The following is a 16,505-nucleotide window of genomic DNA, read 5'->3' as shown; positions in this document are numbered from 1 at the left end:
CATGCTATCCCAATACTGGGTTGTCTGAGCACCGGTCCTGACCTCAACACAAGTTACAGCAGCCCTCCAGCTGCTCTTATTAACAAGAGATTGCCAACAATCCAACTGCTGGGGATTCAGGGGGTCCTGGTCAGATGCTCTTTCCCTCAGCCACACCCCTAAGCAAGGAGAAGACATTCTTGGGGGTCTGGTTTTGAGTTTTAAGGCAGTTTTGCCCCAATAGAGCAGTGCAAAGCAGCCCTAGCACACCTGAGCAACTGGTCTTATTCTAATCAATAAGTGCTGTGCAAACATTAACAAGTAGTGTTACAAGAAGTGATGCATCTGGTCATTTTTAAGATTCATTTGTTCAAGAGAAACAAAGAAACAATTCTGTTTCATCAATGGCCTGAACAGGATCTGAATAGGATAACTCTTCGCCTTTCTTCTCCTCCCTTCTTTTATAAAAAAACAAAAAACCCTACACTCCAGATAAAGTAGAGCTTGAATTACTTTGCTCTAACTGGTCTAGGCATTCCTGCATGCAAATTGATAGAAAATTAGCATTACTACAGTTACTGAAGTCCTGATTTGAAGATATCTAAAAATGGAAGGATTTCCCCTCCTCCCCCCCGGAACAGCAAATGTATCCCCCTTCAAATCTGGTTTATACAGGTAACATTCCAACTCTCCATCAGTTTTCTAGAACTGATTATTAATAAGTAAAATAAGACAGCACTTAGTGTCCCTCTGCAATAAATATCTGTCACTCAAACAGATGTCACCCTAAGCAATGCCACTCTCCAGTCAATGAGAGGATCTGTACTCAAAAGGTTTGCATGGAGCAATGTTTACTATGCAAGCATTTGACAGATCAGGCCAAACTTACACTTCATGCAAATTACATGTACAGTAGAACCTCAGAGCTACAAATACCTCTGGAATGGAGGTTGTTCGTAACCCAGAACAAAATGTTATGGTTGTTCTTTCAAAAATTGACACCTGAACACTGACTTAATGCAGCTTTGAAACTTTACTATGTAGAAGAAAAATGCTGCATTGTAGCCATCTTAATTTAAAATAAACCAATACCAACAGACCCTGGTCATCAGCGGGAGGACAGGACTGAACCTGTGGCCTCTGTAGCTAAGTACACGAGCCTCTACTGCATGAGCTAAAAGCCATATGGCTAGCAGCTAAGGATGGAGAGCAGACTCATTAATCTCTCTCTAAGTGGTCTCTCGGTGCCACTAGCTGGGACAGAGCACTACATCCAGGAGGTGTGTAGGTTACAAAACAAGCACTGAAACAGTTTCCTTACCTTGTCAATTTTTTTTTTAATTTTCCCTTTTTTTTTTTAAAGTAGTTTACATTTAACACAGTACTGTACTATATTTGCCTTTTTTTTTTTTTGTCTCTGTTGCAGCCTGATTACATACTTCCTGTTCCAAATGAGGTGTGTAGTTGACCAGTCAGTCAGTAACTCTGGTGTTCCTAACTCTGAGGTTCTACTGTAGGAGATTTCTGCTTCTTGTTTGGACCAAAGAGATAGTCCTGCCTTATCTCTACAGTTTCTACATTATTAAAATAAAGAGATTCATTTGTAAAAAAACAAACAAATGAAAAAAACCTGCAATTACAGAGAAAGAAGCAAACTCTCTTCACCTCCACTCAAAACTCAGCACTGAAGGCAAGGGGCTTAGTTCTGTGTCTGTTCTTTACACCTCGAAATTATGAAGTATGGATGTGCTGGGAGACTGCTGTACTACATGTACTTGCCTATATCATGACTGACTTCAATGCCACCTCTCAATGAAAGCACTATATACACAATATTGTTTGCCTCAGAATAAACCCTAATAGCTCATAAATTGCCAGTGCAATAATCCCTTTGGAATCTCTTCTTTTATCCTGAGTTTCCTTCCTCCCCTTTTGTTACATTATAGAAACAAGATAATAAACAGTACAGAGAAGAAAATGTTATGTACCAATGTTCATCTGCAGAACAGACACTACACTCGACTTGCTTAAGGAAATACAGTGAAGCATATACTTCACTGTCAATTTATTTTTAAAAAGGCTACAGGACCTGTTGCATCAAAAAAAGGAGGGGGCAATATGAATTAAAATATTTTTCTTTCACTTTTTAGACATGGGTCTTTGGTTTGTCCCTGGTAGAAAAGCTACAAGAAGCTTACAAATAAAATAGGAGTGGGGGGGGGGCTTCAATTCAGCCTAGATTGTTTAAATCCAATGTTATTATTTCCCACAGAATTACTTAGGTCTATTGAAGATGAAGCTGCAGTGTTGGAGGGTTATTTGCTCTAAGAACCTTTTTAATATGGCTGTATTGTAATACTGCAGTGCAAAAACCTCTCTAGTCATAAAGAGAAATTTAGCTCAGAAGCAGAACTTGTGAGCACTGAAAAATGCATTTGGTTCAATTTGTATTCGTTTAATAATGGTGTTACTTAACAAGATCAGTTAAAATGACTGTCCTCAAAAAGGCATAATACTGTAACCTCCTCTTATGAGACTCCTAGGGCACTGAAGTAAAATTCATTTGTCTAAACCAAATAACCAGAGCAAGCAGTGGCATTACAAAGAACATGTTTAAAAGGAGGAAAATCTTTAGTGACAGACAAGAAGATAGTTTTAAAACAAAAGGGGAAAAAAGCAGGAAGCCAACTAAAATACATATTTCACTGCCAATGAAAATAAATTGTCCCCTGACAAAGAGCAATGCATTTGTCATCTCACTTTGATTTTTGTCTTAAATTAAGGAGAAGCCACTGAATCTACACATTAGGAAAGAGCTATTGAAAGCTGGGTGTATACTGTACCACATTACTAGTTAAATCCCATATACTCATGCATAATTATTTTCCTCCAAGGTTATGCCTAATTGGCCACTAACCCAATTGATTAATCATCTAAATTTTAAGGAGGCATCAAGCAGCAGTCTGAAAGGCAGCAAAAGATTTATTTAAGTACCAATATGAAGCCAGTCTGTGACAGCTAGTTCTAGTTACTCCTATTAGGATGTACACATATAGGTGGCAGACAGAAAAAGAATGTTAGAGAGTCACCTAATCTGGAAATCAACAAACCCTGCGGTCTGAGGACAATCTCCACAATTTTAAGTAAATTGTTAGTTTCCAGCAATGGAAGCTGGAAATTATTTTGAGTGTGACAGAGAGGGTCCTTTAAGCACACATATAATTCCCAAGTCTGTGTAGTAAAATGTCCATTTCCTGGAGTCTTAACCCTTATGGTAAAAACAGAGGATAAATGCCATGCATTCACATTGAGTTTTCTTCCTGGCATCATCCCTGCTCTGATTGCAGAGAGGTATGTGACAAATCCTAGCCTTTTGACAGGTCTTTGAGTGAACAACAAAACTTTGAGTTAAAGCCCCTTTATTTCTCTCAAATCAAAGTTAATAGGAACCAGGCACATGAGTGTAATTGGCAAATAAGATGCTACATTATGCACACTGCTCAAAGCAAAGCTTTCTTGATCAAGACTTTTATAATCCCCCATCCCCCAACACAGCCACCCACCAATTTTAGATTTAAAACACAAAAACCTTTGGACATGTATGGGCAGATCCACTAACAGGATCCCTCTGAGAACAGGTTCTGTGGACTAAGATGGTAACATGCTGTAGGGTCCAGAAATAAATACAAGCAATTGAAGCATTTAAGGGGTGGGGTGAAATACCACAACATGAAATTAAACACTGATAGGACACTTGAATCTTTCCCAGCCACCTCCCCTGAGACCCCATTTATTCATTACTGCAATCAGATAAAATACCTTCTCCTACCTTGAGCCACTGCTGCTCCCTGATCAGCCCCCCACTCATCCTCTTGTTGCAGAAAAAAAGGCTCCCCCTTTGGTTGTCAGTTCTTTTTTCGAGGGGGTCTCTGTGTGTCTGCCTGTGGGCAGTAGATCCCTCCAAACGAAGACTTGGAAACGGGTATCCCAGTGAGCAAATCCTCAGCAGTTTCAGTTCAGTGAGAGCACCTCAATCACAGCAGCAGAAGCAACAGCAGCAGAGGCAGCGCTAGTACTCTGCAGGCCACATCGTTCATACCGTATACATCACTACCACATTTCTCCTAATACTGGAGCCTGACGGCATTTCCCCACCTAGTGTATAACGTGTGCACTTTGCTCTGCTGTGCAGTAACACATTTGTGTGAATACCCTTAATAATTCCCTTGGTCTGTGTCTCATCAGCAGACTATTTGTGGCTCAGCAGGCACAGCAAATAAACATGCAACCACCTGGAGGGTGCACTTACATCCTTCATTAGGATCTGCCACCTAAAGGCACCAAAATTCACCTGAAGGGACCAGGTGCACCCAGTTCATCACACTGGAACAAATTCACCACTCTCATGATTCCTACTAACTACAGTGGGATTTGCATGTAAAGGTAGAAACTGAACCTTAATCTATCCAAACACTAAAATAGCTGGGGTAACACTATGCACTCAGAACACCCCACATGTCCTGCCCTGGGCTCTTTATTGGTCACTGTCTAGTCACCCACTCTACCACATTGTTAGTTGCACGTGTACAAAAGTGTTGCATGTTTTTCTTTCTTTTTAAATTCCTGTGTTCTGTGACATTTTGTGGCCTGACAAGGCATTTTCAACCAGAACCGTCAGGAGGTGAAAGTGTGACTTCTGTCACATGGTCTTGATTTTAACCCTATAATGATAATGCCTTATCCAGTGCTCATCACCTTGCTCTCTCAGTGCCTTGCCAGAATATATAATGCCAGCAAAGTGGAACAGTTTATCAGGTGTCTTTTTTGATCTCCTCCTTAACCTGGATCTTTTTTGTTCCCTTTCCTCCAGCATCAGCCATTGGCTTAATCCATTCCCCTCACCCCACCATCTCTCTCGCGCTCACACACACACACACTCTCTCTCTCTTTCCCCTCTTTCCATTTCTTCCTTCTTTCCCATGTCTCAACCCCTCACCGGAAGATGATTGTTATTGAGGGAAAGCTATGGAAAAAAAGACAGGCTTTACATACTGTCCTGAAGGTGGCAAAATGAGTCATCATTCCAATCTGCGTTAGAATGTTTTACAGTCCTGATGCAGAGAATGCAAAATCTTTTGTGACACCCCCCCACTTGGTCGGGCACTCTGTCCCCATCTTGTGATGTCCCTGGTACAGCCTTGGCTAACGGAGCTGCATCTTTTAGCTGAGACAGTTGAGGCTCATGGTCTAAGAGTCAGAGATCCCAACTTTGATTCCTGCTGCCAGTGACCCGCCCGGGGTGGCATGGTTTTACATTTTATCAGCATGATCATATTTTTTCTTCAGTCATTTCTGCTTGACAATCTGACAGGATTTCCTGCTTTCCCTGTGGTTGGTGGACATGGTGATCACTTACTGTAACTGCTGGTAAGTCCATTGTGGGAAATGAAGCCTTCCACATTTGCAATATACTTTTGAGTTGCTACTTACAGCACTTTCAGGCAGAACATTCCCTTTGTCCCTGGCCTGTTTCTATGTATTTAACTTAATAACTCTGACCTCTAATCAGTTAAATCCACCTCTTTCCATGCAGGGGGATGACAGTCAGGCAAGAATGGTTAAAAAAGGAAATGATCAGCTAAGTACACATTTCCTATTCTTCCCATTCATACCCAACAGTCTTGATGGGCTGTAACAAACAGTAAAATTAATTTCTGGCAGGGTACATGGTTACCATAACTAAATACATACATGGATAAATTGTGAGCTTGAAAAGGGCATGACTGAGACATGCACATTGGAGGTTTTTGCTAATTCCAGGAGATCAAGCTTGTAATATCTAGAAAAATGTGAGTGTTAAACTGCCTTCCATGTTTCTTCATAAGTATAGATCTTCAAAGCATGGCTTGTTGCTGAACCCCTTAGAAGAGAGAGAGCGAGAGCATTAACCTTCTTGGAGGGGTTAATAGTAGGCACTGACTGCAGTGGATTATAACAGAGTTGTTAGCCTTATGTAACCATGACCCACACATGACTGAGGCCAGGAGAAAAAGGTTCAGTCTCTTATCAGCACTCCTCTGTCACATATGTATTACAGGAGAAATAGCTCTTCCTGCTTTATAGACTTCTTTGATGCATACCCTGAGCCATCTGACAATGGCTGCCTCAGAGATTTTGTTACCCTTAACTGCTGGCTGATAAAGTACAAATAAAGCTGTTGAATGTCTTATTGATTGTGTGTAATTGAGATATAACTTTAGTGCCCTTCTTACATTGTACTTATGCCATTCAATTGCTTTGGGGTACTTCGAATTAGGACAGAAAGGTGGTAGTGATATTGCCTGGAAATCAAATGTTCACTCACAGGATGAAGACTGGATCCATTCTGCCTCCCACCATGCCTTTGTGAAAGGTACAATTATTGAACTTTCATAGAAAAAAAATATCCAAATCAGATTTCTTTTTCGTCAAAGTTACAGTGTCTAGAAGGGTAAGAAACATGAATGTGCACTTAAAGGCTCAAAAGAAGGGGGTTTTGTAGGCTTGGAATACACAAATTAGCTTCCTTGAGGGAAATCTATCAAATACTAAAGAGATAGAACTGTGGCCTTCTAGTTAAGGCCCTGGACTGCAACTGAGAATACCTGAGTTCAGGTCCCAGCTCTAATAGAATTTCCTCAGTATTATCTTGAACAAGTTGCTCTTTTTACCTCATTTCTACTATGGGAATAATAATTATTTTTTGTCTTAGAGGGGGTTGTGTGGATTAATTCACTTGTGTACGTGTGTGGAGTTCAGATAGAAGAACAATATGGCCATATAAACAGATGGATAAATGCTAGTTTTCTGAGGATTTCAAGCAATAAATTTTGGGTTCCTTTTACCAGGAATACTTGCAATAGCAGAGAGACAATTCTTTAGTACTGTATATTCAGAGTCAAACCTAGGAATAGGGCATTTTAACAAATGTTCAGAATGCTTTAGATCTTTGCCTTTCAGGTTTATATCAGCATCAATACTGAAATTTCTGCCAAATTCCATTGTAGCTCAGCCATTGTAGCTCCACCACCTCTGCCAAATGCCCTATCTCAGTCTCCTCTGAATGTCCATGTAGTCAGCTTTAGCTGGGCCAAAGTTAGGCCCTGGGTAAAAAAGCCAACTTGAACCAGCAGGTGCACTTGAGGAAACTGTCATCACTTATGTTTGTATACTGGTTTTCCACAAACTTTAACAAACATTCCTTTGATACAGATGTGGAAGCTAGAGAGGTTATCAGAGCCCTGAAGCCACTAGGGGGAGGTATCAGCCACTAACAAGGAGGATAATGAAATCTATTGTATGATGTTCTTTAAACTTCTTTCTTTGAGGAAATGGTGTCCAGATCTGTTCCTCAGTTCACGTCTAGGCTTGCAGATTTACAGAAATATCTGAAGAGTACACCTCTCTAACTGTTGGTCAGGTTTCAACACATCTTTCACCAGGGATGCTACTGCTGCACTAACCTCCACTGCCTAATTTGCCAGTCTCATGAGACCTGCAGCACACTGAAATGACTGCAGACATACGAGGTGGTGCTTTGTCTGACCTACTTGATAATTAGGAGTGCCCCATGGTGATCATAAGAAGGGGAAAGGCCACTTGTATGTCTTAAAGGAAGCCCAGTAAAGAAACATGGACAAAACTCAAAATATACAAAATGACATTTCCAAATCAACACTAAGATGTACGGGGACCTGAGCTGCCAGACAAAAGCAGAGGATGTTTCATTAACGACTAAAGCTGAATGTAGGTTAAGTTAAACAAGTGGAACTGTGCACTGCTGCCCATATAGCTGAATTTCCTCCAGCCTAACTCCAACAGTTCAGTTTCCCTGGTGTCCTGTCCATAATAGTCCCTCCAGAGAGCATAGGCCCAATGACTCTAGTTCCACTAATGGTACAGTTTCCCTATTTTATAAACATGAGAAACAAATTAACACGCAGCCCCTAGCCCGTGTCCTTTTGGCCAGAGATTGCTAGCACATAGCCAAACTGGAGTTTCATCTTTACCACAGATTAAGCTGATTACATTGCTTTGAGACAGCTTGGTTTCCTCAAAAGGCAACCACACCAGAAGTGACCTATCTTTGACTCCCTGTCACCTGTCTCCAAGCCTAGCAGACTAGCTCTCTGGGGAGTCTCCTTCCTCCCTGTGGGGTTGGCCACCGGATGGTTCTGTGTCTCAGTGCTGAGATGAGGTGTTTTTCTGTCGGTGCTCTGTGGTGTTGGGTCTGCAGGCTCATAAATGCTTCTGTTCCTTCAGATCACTTGTCTCTTTTGTGTAATCACCTCTTATGACCTGGGTGCCACTGCCCCCTCATGAACCTTTTGTAACTTCCTTCTGGTGTCTCTCTAATGTCTGGATCCTCTCAGAAATGTCTCTCTGCGGTCAGTAAGTCCTTGGCTGATGTGTTGTTCTCTAGTGCCTGTATTGCCAATTCTTGGCCACCTCCTCTTGGCAGTATCCCCATCCTTACAGATCCAACAGGTCTCCTCTCATTGGTAACAGTTTTTGGTTCTTCATCCCATTGGTACCTATGCTGGACTGAATTGTTTTGGCACCCCTGTGATGGGGTTATTCCTGTATTCAAAAACTACTAAATGGGTCTGAGCTACAAGAAAACAGCCTGGGGTAACAGTCTTAGCTGTTTTCACCATTTATTCTACTTTACCATCCCTTTGTGGGTATGCTGGGGAGGAGATGTTGCAATTAAACACCCATTTGCATGCAAATTCTTTGGATTCTTCTACAGCAAAATTTGTCTGTGACCAGTGTCTGGAATATCACCTCTCGCAAAGTGAGCCTTCAGTTTGCCATCACTGACTTGCTTCTTGTATTAGGCAGGGCATCAGCCTCCCAAAAGTTTGAATAGTAGTCCACTAATCAAGTACTGTTTTCCTTTATGGTAAACGGGTCTGCTCCCAGTCCTCTTTCTGAAGCATCACATTGGAGTGTCAGTGGTTCTCCTGGCTGCTAGTGCTTCAGGACAGGGTTTTGTTATCATTTGTTTCAGTGTGACAAATGCTTGCACTGCAGTTGGGGACCTGCCCAGTTCCATTCAACATCCTGCCTTGTGAGCTGATGTATAGGTTATGCTACTGCAGCCAAGCGTGGACAGGAAAACCATCATTCCTATGAAGCACTGTATCCCTGTGTCACAGGGTCCCGTGCAGGCCCTCCCACATTTGGGCCTGCCCCCTGTGTTTCGGCTGGTATACTAAAGAGTCTTCCATGCCTCTTTTTGTTGAATCACCCCAGTGTCTTTATTTACAGTGCTTGTGCAGTTCCAGATCCCTCAACAGTTAGTGCCCCATAGACCTTCCCCAGGGAGTCCTGGCCCTTGAGGCTTCCTTGTTGGCAAGGAGACAGAGATACTGCCCTCCTGTCTCCTCCCAGGCTAGCCTCCTCACTGAGGTTTGCCCAGGGCTTTTATAGCCCCTCCTGCTCCAGCCCAGCTGTCACCACTTAGCTCAGCATCTGAGGCCACATATTCCTCTGAGCCAGTCCTCGTTAGGGCTTGCAGCTGGGCTCCCTGCTGAGTACCTACATCTCTACACCAGGCCTCCTGGCCAGAGAGCAGGCTGCAGCCGGCATTTTGGCAGGGCTTTAAAGGGGGTTTTATCCCTGCCCTGTAACATCCCCTGGAGCTGGCATGTCTCTGACTACCTTAATCTTATTGGGATCTATTTTCTATCCATCTGCTGTGAGTGGATGTCCAGTTTGTCACCTCACGCTGTTTGAGTCGGGTTTTCTGTTTTTGTCCCAGCATCTCTGTAGAAAAGTTCATAGTTTTCTGTCATGGTCTCATTCAGCTTTTGTATCATTGCTCCCTTCATGTACAAACAAGGGTATTATCTGCAATTATTTTCACTCCAGGCAGTCATTCCAGTGCCTGGGTGAGAGTCTTTTCTGGAACACATCTGGTGCTGGGTTTATGCCCATCAGCATCTGCAGCCATCCGTGATAAACAAATGGTGTTACAAAGGTTGTCAGCACGCTGGACACTATCCATTTTTATGTATCAAAACCCATTCTTCACATCACAAAGCATAAGGATTCTGGCTTTGGAAAGTTCTGGCAAGATGTTTTCAGTTGTGAGCAGTGGATAGTAACATCTTTTCAATGGCTAGCTCAGTGTCTTTGGGTCTATGCAGGTGCATAATTTGCCTGATGGCTTCTTTACCACCACTATGCTGCTTATCCCAGGCCTCTACCAGTGCTATGACACCCCTGCTCTGCAGACTTTCAAGCCCCTGGCATACTGGCTTATGTAAACAACAATGAGTCCGATGGCACCTTAAAGACTAACAGATTTATGCCCAAATAAAATCTTTAAGGTGCCACCAGACTCCTTGTTGTTTTTGTGTATACAGACTAACACAGCTACCCCCTGATATTTGGCTTATGTAGTATCACTGGAATTTTCCTTCATGGTAAGCACAGAGGTTCTACGGTGGGATCTACTTCTAGTCACAGCTTTTTTAGAGGCACCTTTCACCTTTGAAAACCCACCCATATGCTTTTAAAATAGCCTCCATTGTCCATGGGGTTCTTTCTTTGGCTTCTTGCACTGCAGCTATAAAATTCTGAAACTGCACCCTGATCAGACCCAGGGCTTGTGTGTCTGTCTTCCCCAAGAGGCGTATGCAATTCATATCCACCACAAACTGCCGTTGATACCATCTGTTATTTTTCAGGTTAGTGACTATGAGGTCACATTTTCCTACAAGCTGCATTATGCTATCATTGTACCTTATTAGAGTGCACCTGCTCATTGTAATGGGTGTTTTAGAGTCCAATTCACCTGGAGAAATCCCATGACAGAAGGTCCCACTATCCAGCTGAAATCACACAGGGCATTTCTCATACACGTTGTTGCATGGCCAGGGGTTGGTACTGTCCCTTGTTGCTTTCCTGAAAGCTTGAACCTGATATGCTCTCAGGCTCAAACAGTCATGTCAGCACTGCTGCCAGCTATGCCATTTCCCTCTCATACAAGTCTGACTGGCTCTTTTTGGGACCTTCTGCTGCTCTTGCACACTCTGTTAAAATGGTTTGACTTGCCACACTCCTTGCAATGCTGTCCTATGCAGGGCATTTCTCCTTTCATCACTCTTGCTGTATGCCACAGGAAATTCACTCTATGGGTAAGGTAGGGCATCTCACTCTGTATAGGGAACGCTGGCTAACTGCTCTCCTTTGCTGTTGTTTCACTGCATGTATTTCTGGAGGTGGCATGCTTCCTAGAGCTTTCATCCTCTCATCTGCCTAAAACTGAGAGCCTTCCCAGAGCAGCCACTCCTGCAGGGTGATCCCAAGTGCTGCAGACTGTCCTGTCCCAAATCAGGGAGTCTGTCAAGTCCCCAAAATTGCAAGCAGTAGCCAGTGTGCATAAGGCAATAACACAGTAAGTCTATCTCCTCCCTCCCCTTCAAATTGGTCTCTAGTGAAAAACCTGTGTCATTCTGCTTTGGGGAGCAATAGGTCCCCAAGGCTCCTAGGACTCCTGTGAGACTTGAGGCGTTGGTGATCTTCAGAGTGATGCAGACCTCTCTTCCTTACTCTGCAATAGGGTAAAACAACAGTTGTACTTTCCTGCTGCTGTCAACCTCCTGCATGACCAGGTCTGTGTACAGCCTGAATGCCTTCTCCCCCCAGATTTATTGCTGGGCTGGGTTTGTGTCTGCAAAATCCAGGGCTCTGGGGAGCTTCAGACCAAGTTCCATGGCTCACACTGCCAGCTGCTGGACTGCAGAGAATTCACAGCTTACACTCTGCCACCATGTTTCTCTAGCAATGATTGAAGCTGAATTCAGGTTAAGTGGAACAAGTGAAGTTTTAAATAAATCCTGCTCACTGCTCTGTCCTTGTAGCTGAGTTGCTTCCAGACTAACTCCATCACTTCCCCAGTTCCCTTAGGGTCTAGTCCATAACACTCCCTGTAGGGAACATGGGCCCTCTGACTCCAGTTCCACTGATCATGACAGAGTGGGAAAGAAGGACTTAGGGTGGTCAAACACTTCTCACTGAAACAAATTTTGATGGAAATTTAGGTTTTTGACTAGATGAAGTTCTGTGCAGAAAGTATCTGCTTTCCTTGAACATTTTCAGTTTGCCAGAAAGCCAAAACCCCCAAACCTGAAAATCATCATCTGAAAGCCAAAATTTTTCAATTTGTGTTTTGGAGGGGGAGTAGATTTTGGGGGGGGGGGGGAAGAGTAGATTTTGTGTGTGTGTGTGTGTGTGTGTGTGTGACCAGTTCCAGCAAGAGGTTACATTTCAGTCTGATCCCAGTGCAGACAGAGGAGAAGGAGAAACCTCTGGCTTGAGCCAATCCATCGAGTCAAATGGTCCCCTGCCCAAACTCTTGCACTGCTTATATCTAAACGCAACTCTTGACTCTTTTAATTGAGTCCTGCTGTTAACAAATGACAGATATTTTGTGAAGGAATGATTTTAGTTTTCCTTTACTTTTGCTGAGAGGATGAGGAACAAGAAGAACAAAGTTATGAACCAGAGAGAACAAGCTGAAGAGGAAGAAGAAAAGGAACATGTACCCCTATTAGCCAAACTACTGAACTGAGAGAGGTAGGGTGATCTAAGGATCTGAGTAAGGAACACCTGCATTCTAAATTCAGCTGAGTCTGCCCCTCTCTGTAGCATCACGGCCCAGGTTTTCGAAGGTATTTAAAGAGCTACAACATCTAACTGATTTAAGAGCTTAAGTTTTATTTTCAAAAGTGACTTGGGCACTTACATGCCTAATGGCTTGCCTACATGAGCAACTGGTTTGTGGCCAGCTGTGGTATGGATCTACCCCATGCTAGCCTGCTGCAGACTCTGTGTGGACCCTGCATAACTAGAATACTACATGTCAGCAAGTTCCACAGGGACTTAGTCTGCAGAAGGCCCATGAAGAGTATATTCATACCCTCAGCTCGCCGAGAATCAATTGTTCGGGCAGGCTAGCCCTTAGTCTCACAGAAAGGCACGTAGGAATCTAAATCCCACTGACGAAAGCCTAAAATTTAGGATGACCTGCCTACATTCCTCGGGGTATGAAAAATTCACACTTGAGACATAGTTAAGCCAACCTAAGCTCAGATATAGACACCACTAGGTTGATGGAAGAATTTTTCTGTCAACTTAGCCACTGCATCTCAAGGGGGTGGATTTACTCCAGCAATGGAAACCCCCCCTCTGGCACGGTCGCAGGAGTCTATACTACAAGTGCTACAGCTACAGCACTCTGTCTATTCTGCTGTAGTGTAGGGAGAGCCTGAGGCCATGGCTACACTAGAGAGTTGCAGCGCTGGTGAGGGGGTTACAGCGCTGCAACTTAGGATGTGGCCACACTTGCAAAGCACGGCCAGCGCTGCAACTCCCTGGTTGCAGCGCTGGCTGTACACCCGGTCGAGCCTCGGGTGTAGGGATTCCAGCGCTGGTGATCCAGCGCTGGTCAGCAAGTGTGGACGCCCACCAGCACTTTTATTGACTTCCGGGGTATAAGGAGGTATCCCAGCATACCTTAGAAGCCTCTCTGGTAATCATGCACACTCCACTGCCCTGGGCTCAGCTGACCCCACCTTTAAATGCCCCGGGAATTTTAAAAATCCCCTTCCTGTTTGCTCAGCCAGGTGTGGAATGCAATCAATCAATCAATCAGCGACCATGCCTCCACGCCCCAAACGAGCCCCAGCATGGAACAATTCCGAGCTGCAGGACCTCATCAGTGTTTGGGGTGAGGAAGCTGTGCAAGCACAGCTGCGCTCTAGAAGGAGAAATTATGATACCTATGGGCAGATATCACAGTCCTTGCTGAGAAGGGGCCATGAACGGGACACGTTGCAGTGCAGGGTCAAAATTAAAGAGCTGAGGAGTGCTTACTGCAAAGCTCGTGAGGGAAATCGCCGCTCAGGAGCTGCCCCCACGACCTGCCGTTTTTACCAGGAGCTGGATGCCATACTTGGGTGTGACCCCACTGCCAATCCTAGGAGCACAATGGAGTGTTCAGAGCAGGGAGAAGTGGGGGAGGGTGTGGAGGAAGCTGACAGTGAGGCTACTGGCATGGAGGGAGACACTCTGGAGTCCCAGGAGGCATGCAGCCAGGAGCTCTTCTCAAACCAGGAGGAGGCTAGCCAGTCGCAGCAGCTGGAAGTTGCTGGTGAGGAAGAAGCAGAGGAGTGTGCTCGGGGTAAGCAGATTTTTATGTTTTGGGAGAGGAGGGTTTGGGTTATGGCTGCCTGCATGCGTGCCTAAACGTGGAATAGCCCATTGATTTGCTCTATCACGTCTCTGTAATCTGCCTCGGTAATCTCTTGAAAAGTTGCAGCCAGAGCGTGCGCAATGCGCTTTCGCAAGTTTATAGGGAGAGCCACTGTGGTCCTTGTCCCGGTCAGGCTAACTCGTCCGATCCACTGTGCAGCGAGGGGTGGGGGGACCATGGCTGCACACAGGCAAGCTGCATAGGGGCCAAGGCGGAATCCACATTGCTGTAGAAGACCCTCCCTCTCTTCCCAGGTAACACTCAGCAGTGATATATCTGGCAGTAGGAAACCCTGTTGAGAATTTAGGGATACTTGAGTGCAGGGCGCCAGGTTCGCGGTCCCCTCCCAGCCCCGCGGTGTGTTCCGGTCTCTCCCCCCCCTTCCCAGCAGGCAGCCAGCCCCGCGGTGCCCTCTGGTCTCTCCCCCCCCCGGTCCCAGCAGGCAGGCAGCCCCACGGTGCCCTCCGATCTCTCCCCCCCTTCCCAGCAGGCAGCCAGCCCCACGGTGCCCTCCGGTCTCTCCCCCCCCCTTCCCAGCAGGCAGCCAGCCCCACGGTGCACTCCGGTCTCTCCCCCCCCCTTCCCAGCACAGCCAGCACAGTTGTGCGTTCCCCCTCCCCTCACCAGCAGGCCGGCAGTTACGCGGACTGCCCCCCCTGCCAGCAGCTCGCCACCTTCCTGTTCACTACTGTCCCCTGTACAGGACACCAGCTACCTCCTGTACCCAGTGCAGATAAACCCCAGTGACCCATCGGTCAATTCCCCCTCCCAGGTGCACTCGGGGCAGAAACACTCACCCCATTGCTCGCCATGCCTTCGCTTCCCTGGCCTCTCTGTGTTATGTTAGGTATGTGGGAAGGATGCTACAAGAAGTCTAAAAACTCCTTCACTGTGTGATAATAAACAATGTAGCCTCTGTGTATTACATGTTTCTATCTATGTTTTTTTTAGTGACCTTGACTAATGCAGCCGGATCACCGGCCTCACGTCGCTTGCAGAACTTGAGAAAAAATCCGCGAAAATCAAAAGAAGAATTGATGAAAGCAGTTATGATTCACTACAACAGAGAAAGTAGGAAGACGCAGGAATGGAGAGAGAAAATGTATGAGTGGAGGCAAACAGAAAGCAGGAGAAAGGAACTGGCTACCAAAAAAACCTCAAAGCAGATGATAAGCCTCCTGGCTCGCCAAACTGAGTCTTTCAAGTCTCTCGTAGCCATGCAGGCAGATCTGTACCGTGGTAACCCAAACCCCTCCCAAAGCTCTCTTTCTTGTTCCCCAGTATTTGCACAAAACACCTTTCTCCAGCAGCCACTTTCTTATTACCCCCAGCTGCCCCCAACACCTGTACGATCACCTACCAGCCCTAATAACTTACCCTGTGCACTCCACCTCCATTACCCTGCAGCATAGTAATCCTGAAGTGCAGCAGACATTGAACAGTAATCCGAACAGGACATATTCAAACCTCTGAATGTACAGTCCACCACCCTAACCCCCCTGGCCTGTTATGTACTGTACTTTGAATAAAGGATTTTATGGCTTTTAGAATACGTTTTATTATTGCAGGAAGTGGTAAATATTGTACCCCAAGGTAGAAAGGAGCACAGCAAAGGCACCAAACATTACTGTTGGCTCTCAGCATCAAATTGCTCCCTTAAGGCATCCCTAATCCTTGAAGCCCTTTCCTGGGCCTCTCTAGTAGCCCTGCTCTCTGGCTGTGCAAATTCATCCTCTAGGCGTCGAACCTCGGAGGTCCATTCCTCACTGAATCTTTCACCCTTCCCTTCACAAATATTATGGAGGGTACAGCACGCGGATATAATAGCGGAGATGCTGCTTTCCCCCAAATCTAGCTTCCCATAAAGACACCTCCAGCGGGCTTTCAAACGGCCAAAAGCACACTCCACAGTCATTCTGCACCGGCTCAGCCTGTAGTTGAACCAGTCCTTGCTCCTGTCAAGCTTCCCTGTATACGGTTTCATGAGCCATGGCATTAAGGGGTAAGCGGGGTCTCCAAGGATCACAGTGGGCATTTCGACATCCCCTACTGTGATCTTGCGGTCTGGGAAAAAAGTCCCGGCCCTCAGCCTCCTGAACAGGGCACTGTTCTGAAAGATGCGTGCATCATGCACCTTTCCAGACCATCCTGAGTAAATGTCAGTGAAACGCCCACGGTGATCCACAAGCGCTTGCAGAACCACGGAGAAATACCCCTTGCG

The 16,505-nt window shown here is 45.3% G+C and overlaps 1 protein-coding gene across 8 annotated transcripts in view; it reads right to left on the bottom strand.

The window, feature by feature from the left end:
* Positions 1-4,033, bottom strand: part of DAB1 (DAB adaptor protein 1) — a 718,429-nt gene extending 714,396 nt beyond the window's left edge. For all 8 annotated transcript variants that reach the window (XM_050962010.1, XM_050962016.1, XM_050962017.1 and 5 more), the window contains exon 1: positions 3,809-4,033. The gene's annotated coding sequence lies outside the window, so the exon portion shown is untranslated. The remainder of the gene's footprint in view (positions 1-3,808) is intronic.
* Positions 4,034-16,505: the final 12,472 nt, after the last annotated feature.

The sequence above is a fragment of the Gopherus flavomarginatus genome, chromosome 7 (assembly GCF_025201925.1).
Source record: "Gopherus flavomarginatus isolate rGopFla2 chromosome 7, rGopFla2.mat.asm, whole genome shotgun sequence".
Taxonomy (NCBI): domain Eukaryota; kingdom Metazoa; phylum Chordata; order Testudines; family Testudinidae; genus Gopherus; species Gopherus flavomarginatus.
Note: the sequence above shows the minus strand (reverse complement) of the source record. Positions and strands in the feature narration are given on the sequence as shown.